Here is a 14,942-nt window from a genome sequence, read left to right as displayed (position 1 = left end):
TAGGTAATGTGCACAACGTGCAGATTTGTTACATATGTATACATGTGCCATGTTGGTGTGTTGCACCCATTAACTCTCATTTAACTTTAGGTATATCTCCTAATGCTATCCCTCCCTCCTCCCTCCACCCCACAACAGGCCCCGCTGTGTGATGTTCCCCTTCCTGTGTCCATGTGTTCTCATTGTTCAATTCCAACCTATGAGAGAGAACATGAAGTTTTTTTTTTTTTTTGTCCTTGTGATAGTTTGCTGAGAATGATGGTTTCCAGCTTCATCCATGTCCCTACAAAGGACATGAACTCTTCATTTTTTATTGCTGCATAGTATTCCATGGTGTATATATGCCACATTTTCTTAATCCAGTCTATCATTGATGGGCATTTGGGTTGGTTCCAAGTCTTTCCTATTGTGAATAGTGCCACAATAAACATACCTGTGCATGTGTCTTTATAGCAGCATGTTTTATAGTCCTTTGGGTATATACCCAGTAATGGGATGGCTGGGTCAAATGGTACTTCTAGTTCTAGATCCCAGAAGAATGGCCACACTGACTTCCACAATGGTTGAACTAGTTTACAGTCCCACCAACAGTGTAAAAGTGTTCCTATTTCTCCACATCCTCTCCAGCACCTGTTGTTTCCTGACTTTTTAATGATTGCCATTCTAACTGGTGTGAGATGATATCTCATTGTGGTTTTGATTTGCATTTCTCTGATGGCCAGTGATGATGAACATTTTTTCATGTGTCTTTTGGCTGCATAAATGTCTTCTTTTGAGAAGTGTCTGTTCATATCCTTCGCCCACTTGTTGATGAGGTTGTTTTTTTCTTGTAAATTTGTTTGAGTTTATTGTAGATTCTGGATATTAGCCCTTTGTCAGATAAGTAGATTGCAACAATTTTCTCCCATTCTGTAGGTTGCCTGTTCACTCTGATGGTGGTTTCTTTTCCTGTGCAGAAGCTCTTGAGTTTAATTAGATCCCATTTGTCAATTTTGGCTTTTGTTGCCATTGCTTTTGGTGTTTTAGACATGAAGTCCTTGCCCATGCCTATGTCCTGAATGGTATTGCCTAGGTTTTCTTCTAGGGTTTTTATGATTTTAGGTCTAATATCTAAGTCTTTAATCCATCTTGAATTAATTTTTGTATAAGGTGTAAGGAAGGGATCCAGTTTCAACTTTCTACATATGGCTAGCCAGTTTTCCCAGCACCATTTATGAAATAGGGAATCCTTTCCCCATTTCTTGTTTTTGTCAGGTTTGTCAAAGATCAGATGGTGGTTGATATGTGGCATTATTTCTGAGGGCTCTGTTCTGTTCCATTGGTCTACATCTCTGGTTTGGTACCAGTATCATGCTCTTTTGGTTACTGTAGCCTTGTAGTATAGTTTGAAGTCAGGTCGCATGGTGCCTCCAGCTTTGTTCTTTTGGTGATGCGGGCTCTTTTTTGGTTCCATATGAACTTTAAAGTAGTTTTTTCTAATTCTGTGAAGAAAGTCATTGGTAGCTTGATGGGGATGGCATTGAGTCTGTAAATTACCTTGGGCAGTATGGCCATTTTCATGATATTGATTCTTCCTACCCCTGAGCATGGAATGTTCTTCCATTTGTTTGTATCCTCTTTTATTTCACTGAACAGTGGTTTGTAGTTCTCCTTGAAGAGGTCCTTCACATCCCTTGTAAGCTGGATTCCTAAGTATTTTATTCTCTTTGAAGCAATTGTGAATGGGAGTTCACTCATGATTTGGCTCTCTGTTTGTCTGTTATTGGTGTATAAGAATGCTTGTGGTTTTTGTACATTGATTTTGTATCCTGAGACTTTGCTGAAGTTGCTTATCAGCTTAAGGAGATTTTGGGCTGAGATGATGGGGTTTTCTAGATATACTATCATGTCATCTGCAAACAGGGACACTTTGACTTCCTCTTTTCCTAATTGAATACCATTTATTTCCTTCTCCTGCCTGATTGCCCTGGCCAGAACTTCCAACACTGTGTTGAATAGGAGTGGTGAGAGAGGGCATCCCTGTCTTGTGCCAGTTTTCAAAGGGAATGCTTCCAGTTTTTGCCCATTCAGTATGATATTGGCTGTGGGTTTGTCATAGATAGCTCTTATTATTTTGAGATACATCCCATCAATACCTAATTTATTGAGAGTTTTTAGCATGAAGTGTTGTTGAATTTTGTCAAAGGCCTTTTCTGCATCTATTGAGATAATCATGTGGTTTTTGTCATTGGTTCTGTTTATATGCTGGATTATGTTTATTGATTTGCATATGTTGAACCAGCCTTGCATCCCAGGGATGAAGCCCACTTGATCATGATGGATAAGCTTTTTGATGTGCTGCTGGATTCAATTTGCCAGTATTTTATTGAGGATTTTTGCATCGATGTTCATCAGGGATATTGGTCTAAAATTCTCTTTTTTTGTTGTGTCTCTGCCGGGCTTTGGTATCAGGATGATGCTGGCCTCATAAAATGTGTTAAGGAGGATTCCCTCTTTTTCTATTGATTGGAATAGTTTCATAAGGAATGGTACCAGCTCCTCCTTGTACCTCTGGTAGAATTAGGCTGTGAATCCATCTGGTCCTGGACTTTTTTTGATTGGTAAGTTATTAATTATTGCCTCAATTTCAGAACCTGTTATTGGTCTATTCAGAGATTCAACTTCTTCCAAAACCTTTAAAACAAATCAATGAATCCAGGAGCTGGTTTTTTGAGAAGATCAACAAAATTGCTAGACCACTAGCAAGACTAATAAAGAAGAAAAAAGAGAAGAATCAAATAGATGCAATAAAAAATGATAAAGGGGATATCACCACTGATCCCACAGAAATATAAACTACCATCAGAGAATAGTATAAACACCTCTACGCAACTAAACTAGAAAATCTAGAAGAAATGGATAAATTTCTCGACACATACACCCTCCCAAGACTAATCCAGGAAGAAGTTGAATCTCTGAATAGACCTAGGTGTAAAATTTTGATGACATAGGGTAGCTTTTACTTTTTAAACACATCATTTTTTTTCTTCCATTCTGCTCATGTAATTGTACTGTTCCACCACAAGTGTTTAAGAGCTCTAATTGCTGTTCCTACTTGCCAACATTTGGTGTTGTTGGAGTTTTAACATTTGGTTAAACTTGCGGTTTTGAAGTGACATTTTTACTGTGGTTTTAATTTAAATTTTCTTGATGAAAAATGATGTCTATTTTCTTAGTTTTTGTTTGTTTGCCCATTTTTATATCTCACTTTTTCTGATTAAAGTGTGGACTTGTTTGTCATTTTATTATTGTCATCCAGTTTTTTAAATATATATTATATATATGAAATTTAAGTCTTTTGTGAGATACAAATTTTGTAAACAATTTTCTTATAGTTTGTGTTTTTTTCAGGTCTGCATTTCCATGTAAATCATAGATTCAGCTTGTCAAGAATTTTATTAAAAAATTCTGCTGGGATTATAATTGTGATTACTTTGAATATGTAGACTAATTTGGGGAAAATTAACATTTTTAAATATGGAGTCTTCTAATCTATGGTCATGATGTATTTCCCCAGTAAAATTTAGGTCTGTATATTTTCCATCAAAATAATTTTGTGGTTTTTCATTTATAGGTCTTTCACTTATTTTGTTAAATACATTTCTAAATATTTAAGTGGTTTAGTTCTATCAAGATTAATTTTTAAAATATTTTTATTTTGAAGTCATTATCACCTCATGGGAAATTATAGAAAGGGTGCAGTGTCCAGCATCTTCCAATGATGACACTTTTATAGCTCCAGTAATATTGAAACCAAAAAAAATTTGTACAGACAATAGACTGTATTCAATTTTCATCATTTTAAACCTATATTTTGTATATATAGGCATGTATAGTTCTATTCAGTTTTATTCCAGGTATCGGTTTATGTGATCACCACAAAAATCAAGATACAGAACTGTTCCATTACCACAAAAAAGAACTCTCTCATGTCGTCCTTGTTCCATGGCTACCACTAATCTGTTTTCTATCTCTATAGTTTTGTTCTTATAAGAATGTTATATAGATGAAATCACACAATATCATGTTTTTAAATTATATTGAAATAATCTTAGGAATTGGTGGGAATGAAAAGAGGTAAAGATGAAAAAAGTCTAAATTGATAAGTGTCAAAGCTGAGTGAGGGATTATTAAGAGTTCATTACACTCTACACTTTACTTTGGAATATGTCTGATATTTCCTTTAATGATAATACAAATTAAAAGCTATCAAAGTAAAGATACAAATGTTTAAAGTAAATAATATGCAGAATAGAAGAAGGTGAGAAGAATGCTTTTCAAATTCTGGAAATATATGAGAGAAAAATTATAAGCAGTGTCAAAAGCAGAGAGAAAACAACCAGAAAAATTAAACCAGCATGACTAAAACATCTGTAAAGGGTATATATTTAACTTTATTTAGTAATTTTTAAAATGAGATAAAAATCAATTATATAAAATTATAATGCAAAATATTTATGAGAAATAGCTAAATATAAAATAAGATTAACTGTTGATCTTGAAGAAACAAATGCAAAAACAAAATTAATTATCATATGCACATCATAGGTTCCACAGTTTCCAATAGTTATAAATATAATTGCAGTAAAATTTACTCTTAATACAGTATATAAAATATAGTTATGTATAATTATAAATATATTATTGATACAAATACTAGATTCTGCATGCAGAACATATGTAGGGAAAGATTGGCCAATATTGAGGTATCTTTGAAATGGACAGCAGTGATTTAAAAATAACATTTTCTTTAAGGGTAACTTCAGGCCAACTGAGATGTTATTTTCATTTAAATGATAATAGCTGCTCTTTGGATTCATGATCCACTGGAAACAAACAGTGAGATAAATTTCCCTTAGGATCATTACTGTAAAGCAATGTATTCCAATAAAACTTTCTGCAATGTTGAAAATGTTCTGTGCCTGTGCTGTCCAATATCTTAACCACTAGGCACATGTGGTTATTGAGCATGTGAAATCTTGGCTAGTGTAATTGAGGAATTGCATTTTTATTTAGTTTAATTTAACTAATATAAATTGAAACATTGATGTGTGGTGATCTACGTTATTGGACAGCACAGACAGGTCTAGTGGAATCTAACACTACCCTCCTTTCATTAAGTCCATTTCAGCCACCTCGATTTTGGGATTGGTTATGAACCTAACTTTATTTTATTTTGCGCTTGAATTCCTTAAAATTTCAGTGTTAACTTAAGATTTTATTGCAAAAGTCTCCTCCTTATTTTCTTCTCCCACATGCCTAAATGCAATCCTCTAGTATTTCATATGTATATTACTGAGTTGTTGCCTAAAAAGAATGCCTGTGGCAAAATCTATATAGCTGTGCTTGTATGTTACATATAGTCATAAAAAGAAAAAAAATTAGTCAACAAACAGAATTTCACCTAAGTCTTTTTCTGAAGGGGAAATAATGCCCATACTTACTCTGAACAATTGGGAAGAAAAATAAAAAAAACTTAGGCTTATGACAATGACTCTATCCTACTTGAGTAGAGCTCTTGACATCTAAGTGGATAAATTGGTCTACATCCTTGAGTGATATATTAGGGCTGTTTTAAACCAACCTGATCCAATTTGGCTGAAGGAAGACACTCAACCCATGGGAATTTTGAGAGTTTAAGCATGCAAAACTTACATTCTGCTATTATTGCATTTTTGAATGTGCTCATTACTTACACTCAGCGCAGATATAAGAGGCTAATTACAATACTTACAGGAAAGCATGGTTGAGTTTCAACTTCCCAGTCTACCTGCATCATCAGGCAGAAACCTGATTAAACAGATGGGCCTCACCCCATGACCCTCAAAATCAGTATTGAGAATTTGGAGAAACAAGAAAAGAAAGTGCTAAAATTGTTCATTCATTCTTCATGGAAAAAGCCCTAAGTCACCTAAATCAGTTGCTATTGAATGAGCATTACACTCTGAATCAAAAAGAGCAACAATGCAAGAAAGCTTTATTAGGATTCCTTAAAATCTTGAAATATAATTGTTCATTATTTATTTTAATACACTAATCTCATGGATTTAAGAGTATTCAAACCCACATTTCCCTAAAAAGCTATTTTATAATAGAGTTGGAGTACAAACTAAGATGAAGTATAGATATGAACCACACTAAAAGTAACAACTTAAAAACTTGAAGACACCTTATTATAAAAAGCAAAGAGCAAAAATATGCATGGGGTCCTGGTTTTAATTTATACATGGCTTCAAATTCTTAATAGCAGCTTAATTTCTTATGGATAAGTATTTCACAAGTTAAGAGTAGACTTTCTGATTCTGATTATTATCAGTTTTTAGTACCAAACTAGAAATGATACCTTCTCAGGCAGTTTAAATTAAAAAAATCATAAGCCTAGTTATGTAAACTATTCAGAAATAACCCTTGTTAAACTTTCATTAACTTTTTCACAAAATTGCACATTAGAGTCACAACAACTTTTTAACCTTCGTACCCAGATATCAATCTCCAAACTTATATGTACATATATACATACATACATACATAAATGTGCGTGTATTCTTATATCCTTAGATTGTTTGGGGTAACAAGATCAGAGCACGCAGATTAAGAAAATATCTTCAGAGATTTCAATAAGAGTTCCAAAGGCTGTTACGTATTTTTTTCTGATTTACGTATTCATTTATCTCTACTTTTATTTATTCATTTATGAATTCATTTATTTAGCATACATTATTAAATGTTTTCTCTGTCAGATATATGGTAGGTCCTCAGAATAGAAAAAATGAATATTACTGTCTTTGTACTGGAGAAGCAGTCAACTTTGAATACATAATTACTATAAACAGCATGATCTGGTATATTCCCTGAAGAGTAATATAATAGGTACTGTAAGAGAAATATAATACGTACTTTCTTCTTAAAAGAAAATTATATGCTAATTAAATTTCTTATATGAAGTTTGCAGTGCTTTTTTGAACATGTGACTTTTATGAGCTTTCAAGTTATATTTGAGTCTTGTTAAAACATTGCAGTACAAAATGTGATACGTTAAAACAAAAATACTATATACAGAGTCTATAAGGAACAAAATGAATATTTGGAAATCATATAATTTAGTAATCCAACTTTGTTTCTTTGAGAAAAATTTCACACTCTGAATAACTCACAATTATATCTATTTGTAAATCTTACACTAAAAAACACTAGCTAATATAGTTCCTTAAACCTTTACAAAATTTTTTTCTTACAGAGAATATGGTTTTTTTTTCTGTTTCTGTTTTATAATTACTTTAGGTAAATGTAGAAAGTGCTGGATATACAACTGACATTTATAAAATAACTATTTGGTGCAGAAATTGATTATTCTTCATATTCTATCCTCCACTGGCCAGTGCATTGAGTTGTCAAATGTCGAATATTCAGTAACATGACCAACATCATTCCTACATCTTGTGGAGGAAGAAAGAAAGATATGGCTAACTCAGCACACTTAAATTGTTATAAACTGCTTACTATACTTGGTGCTGCATATGTGATAGATCTGTGGAGTGTGGAGAACCACCAGTACATTGTTAGCCACAAGTTTTGGGCTTAGCCTCAATATATTCTCTTAATGATCTGAGATTAAGGAATTTGTTTTATTGTTTTAGACAAAGTAGGAAATATGTTCCAGTCTAAAACAAAACTCAATGGCATAATCTTCTTTCACTCACTGAGCTCACAATTTAACCTTAAATCTACATTTACACTACATGAATTCAACAAATTTTTTAAAGCATCGACTGTTGACTTACTTACCCAGGCATTGAGGTTACAGGCCAATATTCCTCACATAATGTATTCATACTCTAGAGAAGCTAGAGTTTGCCACTCAAAATAGCAAGAAGAAAACAGAAGGAAAATTCATCCCTTCGTGGTTGCTTCTCCCTTTTGGCTGGGTGTCTTGCCTCAGGCCTGTAACCCCAGCACTTTGAGAGGTTGAGGCAGGCGACTCACTTGAGGTCAGGAGTTTGAGACCAGCTTGGCCAACATAGTGAAACCATGTCTCTACTAAAAAAAAAAAAAAATTAAAAATTAGCTGAGCTTCTTGGCACAGGTCTGTAATTCCAGCTACTTGGGAGACAGAGTCATGAGAATCACTTGAACCCAGGAGGCGGAGGTTGCATTGAGCCAAGATGATGACACTGCACTCCATCCTGGATGACAGAGTGAGACTGTCTCCAAAAGAAAAAAAATAAACTTCACTGGAGCTGCACTAGACCGATTTTCCCAAAAAAGGTTTTAAGTCTCCTTATCCCACTAACTTTACAGTGCAAAGTGCAAAACTGCAAAAGAAAAATAGCACAATAAATCAGATTAAAAGAGATTCAAATTATTTTCCAGATTCTGAAAATGCTTAAGTTGAAATTGTTTTACCTATAACATAAATAATCTTAACGCCCTGTTCTTTTGGATCAGATGGAGTGGTTAATACCAGTTGCAGGAGACCCATCTTCCAAGGAGAGGAAACAATAAATAATCAAATAAATGTTAAGAAAATACATCTATATAGAATTAAGATAGTACATGTTAATTCTAAATATAACTTTTACAAATTAATGTTTACCACATACATTTCTGGTTACATTTTTCAAATAATTTTACTAGATAAATAAAAGAAGTTCAACCGAAGAGAAATGTTATGAAATAACCATAATGTTAGCAAAACTATGAATATGTTTAATATTTACATTGTACAATACAGTTTATTTCTATAAATAAAATTATCTTTTCTGATATTAAGTACTCCATTATGGATAGAAGTGGCATATATTATTGATGTCTTTAAACTAACACACAACACTTGTGAATTTCATGGAAACAAAAAGATAAACCAGAAGCCAAAAGTTTTCCCCTGAATTCTACACTAGATTTCAATTCAGTGTATCGTCCTTCTTTACAGTTCTGACCTTTAAATATTAGTCCTTGAATGGCATAAGATCTGAATATCTGAAGGACTGATTTAAGGCTACTTTCTCACTTAGTAGCCACTGGACTAACACAGAACATAAATCTGTTCTCAGGTTTACTTGGTAACAGTTCAAGAAAGATCTGTCTCTTTCAAGAGTAAACTCCTATTTGAATTCTCCAGCATAGATACATTAAAAGAAAGATATTGGTCACATTACTTTAGTAGATCTGTCACTGTATTCTTTGCTGAGCCTCTAAGAATTTTCGAAGGACTAAACTGGATTTGAAAAATAAGTGCAACATATTATTCAACATCTTGCCAAAATGTGGTATATAAATATGTACAGATACATATATATGTGTGTGTATATAAATGTGTACAGATATATATACACACACATATATACATATATATAAGCAGCTATAATTCAAGTTAATTAAATTAAGAGCACCATTGCTTTGTTATTTTTTAAGTATTGAAACTAACCATCATTAGCTTTTTCATACAGTCTTAGCATCCCAAACCCTCAGGATTTGGATAATTTTGGTTTTATATATTTCTATGTTAATTTATAAGTCTCATATTTACTTTTTCTATAGTCTCTTTTCTTGACTAAATTTCAGGTTATTTTAAAACAGAACAATTTCTTTTCATTTTTGCTAATGTACACTTAAAACTAACCCAAGCCCTTTCCTCTTATTGCCAGAAGTGATTTGTACCCCTGGCCTCATGCATTTATGCTGACCCTCAAAAGCTCCCCAGAAGAAAGGCACAGTCTTTCTCATAACTCACTAGTCCTGGTTCTTTAAAGCCTTTATGTTTATTTTATTGTTTCTTAATAAATGCTTCAGATTTCCGGGAAGCTGAGAAATAAATTCAAAATATATTTTCAGTACAATCATGTGTAGATAAATGATGGCAATACATTCTGAGAAACGTGTCCTTAGGAGTTTTTGTTATTGTGTGAGCATTATAGAGTGTACTTACACAAACTTAGCTGGTATAGCCTAATACATACCTAGGTTGTATGGTATAGCCTATTGCTCCTAGGCTACAAACCTGTACAGCTTGTTACTGTACTAAAGATTGTAAGCAGTGGTAAGTATTTTTATTTTAAACATGTCTAAATATATAGTAGAAAAGAGTACAGTAAAAATAGGGCATTATAATTGCATGAGACCACCATCATATACAGTTGGTCATTGATCAAAATGTCATTATGTGGTGCATGACTATAGCTTTTAGTTGTTCTTATAGAGCTCAGCTACAGGGAAAAAGTTAACTAAAATAAAATTTAGAAATTATCTCAAGATTTCTTTACTTCAGTGTCTTATTCATATAAGCATAGATAATTTAAAGTGGAAACAAGACAGTAAACAGAAGACTCCCAGACTCTCAACATCATAAATGAGGCCCATCAGATCCATCAGAGATCAATTATGGCATTTTACAGTAGTGAACCTATTTCCACTGAACCACCTAGAGTCATATCTGTGGAAAGCAATATAATCTTCATGTAAATAACAATATTTTCTCAGATACTTAGCTATTTGAGCAAAATCTATTTTGACTTCTTCTCAGAAACAGTGTTACTTAAGCAATTTCAGAGTTTGCAAGGTATGCAGGATTTAAAAGCCTTTGAGTGTGAGGAGGAAAAACAACAGAATGAAATCATGGGAACAAGAAAAGAGAAGGATGGGCTACCCAAGTTATTACACCCTAGAAAATATCACCAAGGAGAATTGGATAGACAAAGAGAGACGAGCTGAAATCAGAGCATCAGGGTCTTTTGGTGCATAGCCACACATTCCAACACTCGTTAGAAAAACTCACGTATTTTCCCACCTATGAGTGAGAACATGCAGTGTTTGGTCTTTTGTCCTTGCAATAGTTTGCTGAGAATGATGGTTGCCAGCTTCATCCATGTCCCTACAATGGACACGAACTCATCCTTTCTTATGGCTGCATAGTATTCCATGGTATATATGTGCCACATTTTCTTAATCCAGTCTATCATTGATGGACATTTGGGTTGGTTCCAAGTTCTCACTCATAGGTGGGAATTGAACAATGAGAACACTTGGACACAGGAAGGGGAACATCACACACCAGGGCCTGTCATGGAGGGGAGCGGGGAGGGATAGCATTAGGAGATATACCTAATGTAAATGATGAGTTAATGGGTGCAGCACACCAACATGGCGCATGTATACATGTGTAACAAACCTGCACGTTGTGCACATGTACCCTAGAACTTAAAGTATAATAAAAAAATAATTTTTTTAAAACAAAGAAAAACTCACTTATTTTCAAACCCAGCATCTATACAACCATTGTTTCTCAGCCTCAAAGCCACTCTGCTGTATACTCTTCATGGTACTGGAGCTAGAGTTCTGCAAACAGTGCTTCTCCTTTGCCAATAGGGAGCACTAGAGCAGGGGTTGACACACTTTTTTTTTTTTTTTTAAGAGATGGATGGTAATACATTTTTTGTTTTGGTTTTGTGGGCTTATGGTCCATGTTGCAGCTATTCAGCTGTAGCTTTGCAGCATGATAGCACCCATAGATAATAAGCAAATAAATGACCATGGATATGTTATAGTAAAAATTTAGTTATGGTCACTGAAATTTGAATTATATATAACCTTTACCTGTCATGAAATAGTATTATTTTTTTTTCTCTATTTCTTTTGTTCTTTCTTTTTTAAAAAGTGAGGCAGAGTCTTGCTATGTTTCCCAGGCTGATCTTGAACTCCTGTCCTCCAACGATCTTCCCACCTCAACCTCTCGTGTAGCTGGGACTATAGGTGTACATCAATTCTTAACTCACACCTTCTCCAAAAACACAAGACAGGCCACATTTGGTCCATGAGCTGCAGTTTGCCACTCTCTGCACTAGAGAGATACTACAAGGCAGAGAGAAGGGTCTTGCTTTATTTGCACTGCAGTCCACCTGATTACAGCAATCAAAGTTCACCTTTGCAGTGGCGGTTGGTACGAGTCTTTAGTTGTGTCTTTGCTCTTGCTCTCTGAGGACCAACTTCATTATGCTTTCTCAGAATTACCTGAATCATTTATGATGTTCAGGCCTTAGCTTCAAGACACACCTCCTTTGAGTTCCTGGGAACAAGTAAGAGCTGGATGCTGCTTCCTTCTCAGAATTCTGAGTCTCAGCAATGTGGTCCTCTCCTCAAAGGTCCTTAGGGAGCCAGCATTCTCCAGCAAAGGATTCCTTTGCTAAGGTCTGAATTCCAACTCTTCCAGGTCTCTTCTCAAAAACTTGACATTCTAATACTTTCTCCTTTTGAAACCGCCATTGCAAAATTGTAACTGAGACAGTGAAAGAGATCTGACCTAACCAACTCTGTCTTTCTTTTAACCTCTAAGCTATCCTTGTTCATTCCTGGGCATAGGTTTAACTAACTTTGAGAAGAACTTATAGTTTAAAACAAAGATGAAAACAGGTCTTTCCCAAGGCAAATCTCCTTCTTGCCTGGGGACTAGACTGACTTTGTAGGACTAACAAATTAGTCACAAGATTAGAAATTATGGTTTACGGGTCATGCAGCTGGAGGCTACAAGATTCTGACCCTCCCTAAACTACTCCTAAGGTCAGTGCTTGAGATATTTTGCAGGCCCTGCACTTGATGGATCAGCTGGCATCACCCATATCAATAAACTGGCTCATCTGATATTATGGCCCCAACCCAGGAACTCAGCACAAGAAGACAGCTTTGACTCCTTATGATTTCATCTCTGACCTGATCAACCATCACCCCCAGCTCACTGGCTTCCCTCCGCCCACCAAGTTGTGCTTAAAAACTCTGATCCTGAATGCTCAAGGAGACTGATTTGGTTAATAATAAAACTCCAGTCTTCCGTACAGCTGACTCTGCATGAATTACTCATTCTCTATTGCAATTCCCGGGTCTTGATAAATCAGCTCTGTCTAGGCAGCAGGCAAGGTGAACCCACTGGGTGGTTACACTTTGTTCCCCAAGCCCTTGAGGTTGGAGTTACCTCCTAAGGTTACTATCTTTGTGTTAACTCAGTGTTCCTTTTCTACTTTTTTATTTCTTTACCACCTGTTTAACTAATTATTTTATTAAATTCCCTCTGTTGAAGTGCCAGTATGATTTTTGTGTTTCTAACTGGATGATGACTAATACACTAATATACTTTTTTGGTATGCAGCCTGTATTACTCAGGTTACCTTTCAATTCAACACCCCAGCAGCTATTGATTACTAGTCCAGCTGATCATTATGAGTATTACCTTCTAGCACTGATTTCTTACTTTCTTTTGAACAATTTCTTTCCCAAAAGAATCAAAACAGGCTCAAATACAAACTCTTAGGCCTATTCTTGGTTCTCAAGAGATGCTATAAATTAGGTGTTGCAAATAACACTAAGACAAGTTAAACTGTAAGTTGTCCCAGTCACGCAATTTTCAATAATTTATTTAAAAGTTCCCTGGCATAATTATCTCTCTAATTATACAACAACAACTGATATTCAACATAGACATTATATGTCAAGCATTATTTGAATGGATAACATATTTTGTATTTTTGTATTTAGTTTTTTTAGTGATTGGTAAGATATATATATTATATAAATTTTAAATATAAATTATAAGTTAATTATATATGTATATGTGTGTGTGTGTATATATATATACATATATAAAATTAACTTCCCTTATGTAGATAATGATTCTTCTGCATAGATATAATTTGTTTAAGGTCATGTATATAATAAACATCAGAATCATTATTTAAACCTAAATATTTTGACACTGGATGTCTTATTTTTTAAAATTTGGTTCAGGATTACATGTGCAAGGTTTGTTATATAGGTAAATTGCATGTCTCAGGGGTTTAGTGTAAAGATTATTTTGTCACTCAGGTAATAAGTATATAGTACCTGATAGGTAGTTTTTATATCGTCTTCCTCCTTCAACCTTCTACCCTACAGTAGAATCTAGTGTCTGTTGTTCCCTTATTTGTGTCCATATGTACTCAAAGTTTATCCCCTACTTATAAATAAGAACAGGCAGTATTTGGTTTTTTGCTCCTTTGTTAGTTTTCTTAGGATAATGGCCTCCAGCTTCATCCATGTTGCTGCAAAGAACATGATCTGATTATTTTTTATGGCTCTATAGTATTTCATTGTGTATATGTACTACAATTGTTGTAAGCCAGTCTACCACTGATGGACATTTAGATTGATTACGTGTCTTTGCTATTGTGAATAGTGCTATGATGAACATACATGTTCATATGTCTTCATGGTAGAATGATTTATATTCCTTTGGGTCTGTATCCAATAATGAGATTGCTGGGTCAAATGGTAATTCTGTTTTAAGTTCTTTGAGAAGTCACCAAACTGCTTTCCACAATGGCTGAATTAATTTACATTCCCACCAGCAGTGTATAAGCCTTCCCTTTATTCTACAACCTTACCAGCATCTGTTATTCTTTAACATTTATTTATTATTTATTTATTTATTTATTTTGATCTGTCACCAGGCTGGAGTGCAGTGGCGTGATCTTGGCTCACTGCAACCTCTGCCTCCTGGGTTTAAGCAATTCCCCTGCCTCAGCCTCCCAAGTAGCTGGGACAACAGGTGCGTGCCACCATACCCAGCTACATTTTTGTATTTTAGTAGAGACGGGGTTTCACCATGTTGGATAGGATGGTCTCCATCTCCTGACCTCCTGATCCAATTGCCTAGGCCTCCCAAAGTGCTGAGATTACAGGCATAAGCCACCACGCCCAGCCATTCTTTAGCATTTTAATCATAGCCTATCTGACTGGCATTTCACTGTGGTTTTAATTTGCATTTCTCTAATGATTACTGATGTTAAACATTTTTCATATGCTTTTTGACCACATGTATGTCTTTCTAAAAGTATCTGTTTTTGTACTTTGCCCACTTTTTAATGAGGGTTTTTGTTTTTGAT

Source organism: Pongo pygmaeus, chromosome 2 (assembly GCF_028885625.2).
Source record: "Pongo pygmaeus isolate AG05252 chromosome 2, NHGRI_mPonPyg2-v2.0_pri, whole genome shotgun sequence".
Classification (NCBI taxonomy): Eukaryota; Metazoa; Chordata; class Mammalia; order Primates; family Hominidae; genus Pongo; species Pongo pygmaeus.
The sequence above is the reverse complement of the archived record's forward strand: the minus strand, read 5'-3'. Positions refer to the sequence as shown.